Raw genomic sequence first — 7885 nt, 5'->3', positions numbered from 1 at the left:
CTCTTGAGGGGGGGCATTATCCGACGCATTCGGACCGAAACCGCTAGTTCTAGCGGCTGTCAGTTCTCGGGCCCGTTTCAACCATGCAGATCGGGTAGTCACTGGCATCTTTGCTAGTTTCGTTCTAGTTTGGAATGCTCTTAACATTTCCAACCCTTTCCCTATTTATACTAAAACTTGGAACGCAACCCCCATTGATTCCACTGCCGGGAAACCATAAGTTAACCAAATAATAGGCGGGAAACCATAAGTTAACCAAATAATAGAACGTGTAAAAATCACTATAAGTCTATAAAAATCCTACATTACGGATTTATAATTGGTACGATATCTCAGCCATTACGGATTTATAAATCAATATATATCAGATTGTTTCTAGTGATAACTCAGCCATAACTCAGCTGTCAAGTGAAAATATCAGCCATTACTCTTTTGATAACTCAGCCATAATTCACTATAACTCAGTCGTAACTTGACCTTTTGTTTTCCCGTAAATAATATAACTCTTTTGATAACTCAGCCGTTATAATATATCATTCATTTACCCGTCAAGTCATATATATCACTCATTTACTTTAAAATTGTTTCTTGTGATAACTCAGCCATTACTCAGACGTCACATGACCATTCGTTCTACCGTAAATATTATAACTCAGTCGTCAAGTCATATATATAACTTTACTCAGCCATAATGTTACTATCTCAACCATAACTCAGCTGTCACATGAATCGACGAGACCTTTCGTTTTCTCGTAAATATAATAAATCAGCCGTCACATGACCTTTCGTTTTCCCGAAAATACAATAACTCAGCCATAAAATCATATTTTGGCGGGAAAAAATAGTTATATGATTTGGCGGTATTACGGTATCAAGGCAACTAACACCAGTTAGACAACACCATTTTAGCTGTATTACGATATCTCAGCCATTGCGGATTTATAAATCACTATAGCTCAGCCGTTATATTAATCGACGAGACCTTTCGTTTTCCCTTAAATACCATAGCTCAGCCATACATTAGTATAACTCAGTCATTTGCTTTCAGATTGTTTGTTGTGATAACTCAGCCATTACGTTACTGAAATATTTAATTAAAAAAGGAGTTTACAACAGCAGAGACTGAAATATTTAATTAAAAAGAACAAATATAAGATAAATTATCCAAGAGTTCTTAAAAATAGATTTGAACTATTTAAAGTATTCAGTTTCCACTCCCAGCATATTGATTAGTCATCTCTTTAGCCATGGCGTCAAACCTTCTCCTATCAGATTTGTAGAGGTTAGCAAGGTATTGAATGGTCTGTTCCTCATCATTGACCTCTGGTTCAATTAACTTCTCCACTAATTCCTTGAAAACCTTAACAATGGACATGGGAGTCCACCAGTCGCGCCTCAAACGTTTTAGGTGAATGCCTCCCCTATCTGCTACATTTGGGTGGCAAATTCTTGTAATGAAAACAACCTGCATAATCAAGAAATTTTATTTAAAAAACTATTGAGTTGCTGCAAAAAAAGGAGTACTAATAATCATGCTTGCTAAAATAAAAAGGAGTATAATCAAAAATAGATACCTTGGGGGGACTACTTGGGTAATCAGGTGGAAAAGTAAGCCTAAGTTTAAACACTCCCCCTTCATAAGGAGTATTCACTGGTCCGATTAGAGTAGCCTCCCAACGGAAAATGTCGTCATCAACAGTTACTAAAAAAAAGGCAAACACTCAATCTCTTTTATCCTTAACAGTAAAACAAATCTACTCTGAAGATGTATGTGTTTACCTGCTGTGATGTTTGGCGAAAGATCCCTGTTCAGACATCTCAGATCAGTCCTTATAAGGCTTGAAGGAGAACGACGGGCCATTTCTGACGGATTGAAGGAAGAATGTAAATAGATTTTTCGAATCTGAGAGATGATTTAGGAGTTTTCGTGAGACAAATGTTTGATGAGTAAGTCTGATAGCAAAAAGTATTTATAATACGCGAAACGTCGCTTTGGTTTACAAAAAGTACCCCTTCGGCTTCATAAGCGACGCTTCGCGTATTACGCCTTCAATCAATTACGGTTTTACAAGTCTCTGATAGCGCTGTTTCGAACTATAACTCAGCCTTAACGTTACTATCTCAACCATAACTCACTATAACTCAGCCGTCACATGACCTTTTGTTTTCCCGTTACTATTATAACTCAGACGTCAAGTCATATATATCACTCATTTACTTTCAAATTGTTTCTTGTGATAACTCAGCCATGACATGACCTTTTTTTCCCGTAAATATTATAACTCAGCCGTCAAGTCATATATATCACTCATTTACTTTCATATTGTTTCTTGTGATAACTCAGCCATTAATGAGAGGAGAGGAGATACTAAATTGTGGAAAATAGGGACCTTTAATACATGAAAAAAGATACTCGATTTTAATACAAGAAATGGAAAATAATTATTTTAAAATAAACAGACTTTAGAGTCGCGAGTTGATAAGGTAAAACTGGAATTCACTGCTGGAAACCCTAAAGGATCTCAGAGACTTTGATGGACAACCACCAAAGGTAACAGTTTTTGCACATGATTTCAAAGATGTCTCTACAGTGGAGAGGAAGGAGACCGTTGAGATGATGGAGACCGTCTTCTAAATAACACATCACAGCACAAACGGGTGAAGGGAGTAGCGGGTTGTCAGGATAGCGAAGGGAGACTGTGTATGAGTTTTTTTGGGCCGTCTTATAACGAGATAACTCAAACATAAAATAATTACCGGTTAACATGGCATCCGAAGACTTCAAAGGATAATGATTCGCATCAAACAGCTGGAGGTAATGGACGGCCATATCCTCATTCCCTTGACAAATACTTAGTACCCCACATGCTAAGGTGGCATAACCGTCGGCCGGTACAATACGACTGAGAATATCAATCCCACGCTGGATATCTCTATCCTCAGCCACAACCCTTAGCCCTTCGTAGTAAATGGCAATGGGGTTGCCGGCCTCAAAGCATTTGACGAAGAAAGGCCTGTGCCGCCCTTCATTTTGGAGGCTACCATCAGGGGCATTGGATGTGTTGATTTCTGATGGATCAGTACAAAGCCAATATATAGCAGCTGTCTTTAGAACTTCATCACTGTATACTGCATTTTTCCCCCTATGACCAGCCCTTAAAATAGAACCAAGTGAGGACCATCCACCATATTCTGCAGCATTTTCTGCAACAAGGGAAACGATTTTTATGAAAACATCGTCGGGGAGATCTGGCATCTTGGGTGCTCGAGCGGATAGAGTGTTGTAAAAAATAATTTTATTCTAGTTTGTAGTTGAGAGGTAATAGACTAAAGTAACGGGAATACTTGTATATATACAGAGATGGAATAATATTATATTATTTGGTTGGACCAGAGTACAAGAAAGTTTTCCCGTAAATATTACAACTCAGCTGTAAAGTGAATATATCAGCCATTACTCTTTCGATAACTCAGCCATACCTCACTATAACTCAGTCGTAACATGACCTTTCGTTTTCCCGTAAATAATAGTATAACTCAGCCGTCAAATCATATATATCATTCATTTACCTTTAAAAATTTTCTTCTAATAACCCAGCCATTACTCTCTATAACTCAGTTATAATATGTCCTTTCGTTTCCCGTATATATTAGAACTCAGCCGTCAAGCGATATTTTGGCGGGAAACCATAAGTTAACCTAATAATAAACGCGACCTTTCGTTTTTCCTATTGTTTTTCCTTTATATTTTCCTCATTCATATGTCTGACTCTCTTTCATCTCTTTCATCTCTTCTTCGTTTCTATTGTTTCTCTTTATCTTCTCTTAAATCACAGATCTGTCTATCTGTTACATCTTCCTATCGGCATGGAAGTTGTTCCTCACATCGATGGACAGTTTTTTAGAGATGTCAAAGCGATCATCTGCGCCACTGGTCGAGAGAATATTCCGGTTCTAAACCCTGGTGTGGGTTCCTTGGTTGACAAAACCACTGTTACGTGGTTCAAGTTCCTTCACGTTCTCTCTATCGCGATCGGAGGAATACTTCAACACAACTGGTACCATGCGTGGCCGACGTACCGCTTGATTCCCTTCCACTTTAAGAGACGGTGGTTTCTCCTCCTCGCGGTAAGATCAATAAAACAAACCAGATTGATATTATTCTTTACTCTTATCGTTCCTTTCCTTCAATTGTAGCGTAAATACACGTGGGATCCAAAGCATACTTTAACGGTCTGGACGCAGTTTAATTTGGTGGCTAGAACGATATTCAGATCCCAGATACGTGCTCTCAGGAGGATATGGGCGAGTGGTGGCAATAAACCCAAGATGCTGACTAGCATAGTTTGGAATGATTTGGTCGATATGTTTGAAGAATTTGGCCCAGATGACGTCGGTTTCAAAAAGTGATTGTCATTGTACTTTTGTGTCGTCTTCTACATGAACTAATGAACTATGAACTACGAACTATGATTTTGTGTTTTTTTATTTTTTTATTTCGTTTTGTTAGTACTTTCATATCATAACTCAATCATAAAGTTCAATAAGTCAACCACATTATAGAATAACTCAGACATCACTTTACCGTAACACGTTGAATAATTATTTTAAATTTAGATTTGAGTTATAATAATTTTAATTTAAATTGTCGGACAAATACTTTTACAAAAAATAAAAATGCGTGAAACGTTTTAATAATATCGAGAGACGTTTTAATACTTTAAGAAAAATAAAATTCGAAATTCGAATAATAATTATTTAATTATTTGCAATAATATCTTGTGATAAAAAGCTCACTTTATGAATTTATTATGCGTGTGGATTTGAGCAGGCACAGAATTAGTGATTTTTCACGCTTCCCTAACAACACTTTTTGTAATATCGAGAGATGTTTTAATACTTATTAGTAATCTGACTGAACAAAAGACCCAAGAAAGAAAGAAGAATACGTTTTCATATCTTCATATTATTGAGAAGACCCTAAACAATAACTCAGCCATAACGTTACGATAACTCAGCCAACCCCAATTTAGAATGACTATATAACCGACCAAACCGATCCAAACCGGAAACTAATTTTTCTATTATTTTTGGTTAATTACGGTTATATTCGGCTTGCTATCGGTTATATTAAGTTAATCGACCTAATTTGGATAACATTTGGGTTATTTATGGTTATATAGTCGTCTAACCGACACATAACCGGAAATAACCGAAAAGTAATTTCAGAATTTTTTTAAAAATTTGAAAAATGGTTATTATATTAGTATATCCAAATTACCACCTTAAACCAAACACAATATAACCAAAACCAAACAGTTATATTAAAACCCATAATATTGGAAATATGAAACATACATATCTAACCCTAACCCTAACCCTAACCCTAACCCCTAAACGTCATGTGTTGTATGTTTTACACATCCTTGGTGAGAATGTGTAAAAATCAATCTTTGTCTGTAATTATTACTTTTCATTGCTTATAGTGATTGTAATATTCCTTTTTTCATTCTATATTTTAATTTTGAGTTATAATAATTATAATTTACAAATATTTCATAAGTCAGCCGTTTATGTCGACAACTCAGCCGTATCAGTCAAATGTTTGAGAAATACTTTTATTAAAATTTTTTTTTTTTAATTCAAATTCAAATTTTAAATTCTTTTTAAATAAAAAATCGCTAAATCTTATTACGCGTGTGGTTCTTAACAGTAAACATAATTATTGTTTGTGTCTCTCCAACAACACTTTTTGTCTTCTCGAGAAGGTATATAATAAATTAATATACCGTAAATGATAACTCAGCAATAACTTTACCATAACTCAGCCAACCCCAAATTAGAATGAATAAATAACCGACCAACCGAACCAAACCGGAAACTATTTTTACATTATTTTCGATTAGTTACGGTTATATTCGGCTTGCTATCGGTTATATTAAGTTAATCAACCTAATTTGGATAACATTTGGGTTATTTATGGTTATATAGTCGTCTAACCGACACATAACCGGAAATAACCGAAAAGTAATTTCAGAATTTTTTTAAAAATTTGAAAAATGGTTATCATATTAGTATATCCAAATTACCACCTTAAACCAAACACAATATAACCAAAACCAAACTGTTATATTAAAACCCATAATATTGGAAATATGAAACATACATATCTAACCCTAACCCTAACCCTAACCCTAACCCCTAAACGTCATGTGTTGTATGTTTTACACATCCTTGGTGAGAATGTGTAAAAATCAATCTTTGTCTATAATTATTACTTTTCATTGCTTATAGTGATTGTAATATTCCTTTTTTTCATTCTATATTTTAATTTTGAGTTATAATAATTATAATTTACAAATATTTCATAAGTCAGCCGTTTATGTCGACAACTCAGCCGTATCAGTCAAATGTTTGAGAAATACTTTTATTAAAAATTTTTTTTTTTAATTCAAATTCAAATTTTAAATAAAAAATCGCTAATCTTACTTATTACGCGTGTGGTTCTTAACAGTAAACATAATTATTGTTTGTGTCTCTCCAACAACATTTTTTTTCTTCTCGAGAAGGTATATAATAAATTAATATACCGTAAACGATAACTCAGCAATAACTTTACCATAACTCAGCCAACCCCAAATTAGAATGACTATATAACCGACCAACCGAACCAAACCGGAAACTATTTTTACATTATTTTCGATTAGTTACGGTTATATTCGGCTTGCTATCGGTTATATTAAGTTAATCGACCTAATTTGGATAACATTTGGGTTATTTATGGTTATATAGTCGTCTAACCGACACATAACCGGAAATAACCGAAAAGTAATTTCAGAATTTTTTTAAAAATTTGAAAAATGGTTATCATATTAGTATATTCAAATTACCACCTTAAACCAAACACAATATAACCAAAACCAAACTGTTATATTAAAACCCATAATATTGGAAATATGAAACATACATATCTAACCCTAACCCTAACCCTAACCCTAACCCCTAAACGTCATGTGTTGTATGTTTTACACGTCCTTGGTGAGAATGTGTAAAAATCAATCTTTGTATATAATTATTACTTTTCATTGCTTATAGTGATTGTAATATTCCTTTTTTCATTCTATATTTTAATTTTGAGTTATAATAATTATAATTTACAAATATTTCATAAGTCAGCCGTTTATGTCGACAACTCAGCCGTATCAGTCAAATGTTTGAGAAATACTTTTATTAAAAACTTTTTTTTTAATTCAAATTCAAATTTTAATTTCTTTTTAAATAAAAAATCGCTAAATCTTACTTATTACGCGTGTGGTTCTTAACAGTAAACATAATTATTGTTTGTGTCTCTCCAACAACACTTTTTGTCTTCTCGAGAAGGTATATGTAATAAACCAGCCATAATTTTGAAAATAGACAAATCAAAGTTTTACAAATCCAAGTACAACGAGATAACAAACGAAACGAAGGAAGGACATAATGCATTATTTAATCTGGATCAAAAAAACCAGGTGCCTCATTGTAGATTTCTGCAGCCATTTTAACCCGTATAGCCTGGATATTTTGATCACTGATTCCATCGAAAGACACACCAAGCGCTAGACATTCAATAAACTTTAAAGCGTACACGCCACAGTCACCAACCTGTACGTTTTGAGGGACCTTGGAGGCACTCTTCCTCCTGAAACCGAACTGATTGGCAGTAGGTGTACGAATTTCGTGAGGAACGTTCGCGTTCATCATTGCTGGAATCATCCGTGTAAACGCCCTACAATCATTCAGCATTTTAAGCTCATTCTTTTCGGTTACTTGTCCCACGATGCTATCATAGCAATCAATATGCCTTCTCTTTAGATCCACGTGCAGCGCCACCCAGTGATTGCCT

The 7885-nt window shown here is 34.6% G+C and overlaps 1 pseudogene; it reads right to left on the bottom strand.

The window, feature by feature from the left end:
* Positions 1 to 1204: 1204 nt before the first annotated feature.
* LOC147926638 (uncharacterized) lies at positions 1205 to 1861 on the bottom strand (annotated as a pseudogene).
* Between the last annotated feature and the right edge of the window lie 6024 nt (positions 1862 to 7885).

The sequence above is a fragment of the Camelina sativa genome, chromosome 15 (genome assembly GCF_030686135.1).
Source record: "Camelina sativa cultivar CO46 ecotype springtype chromosome 15, ASM3068613v1".
NCBI lineage: Eukaryota > Viridiplantae > Streptophyta > Magnoliopsida > Brassicales > Brassicaceae > Camelina > Camelina sativa.
The sequence above is the reverse complement of the archived record's forward strand: the minus strand, read 5'-3'. Positions and strand labels throughout refer to the sequence as shown.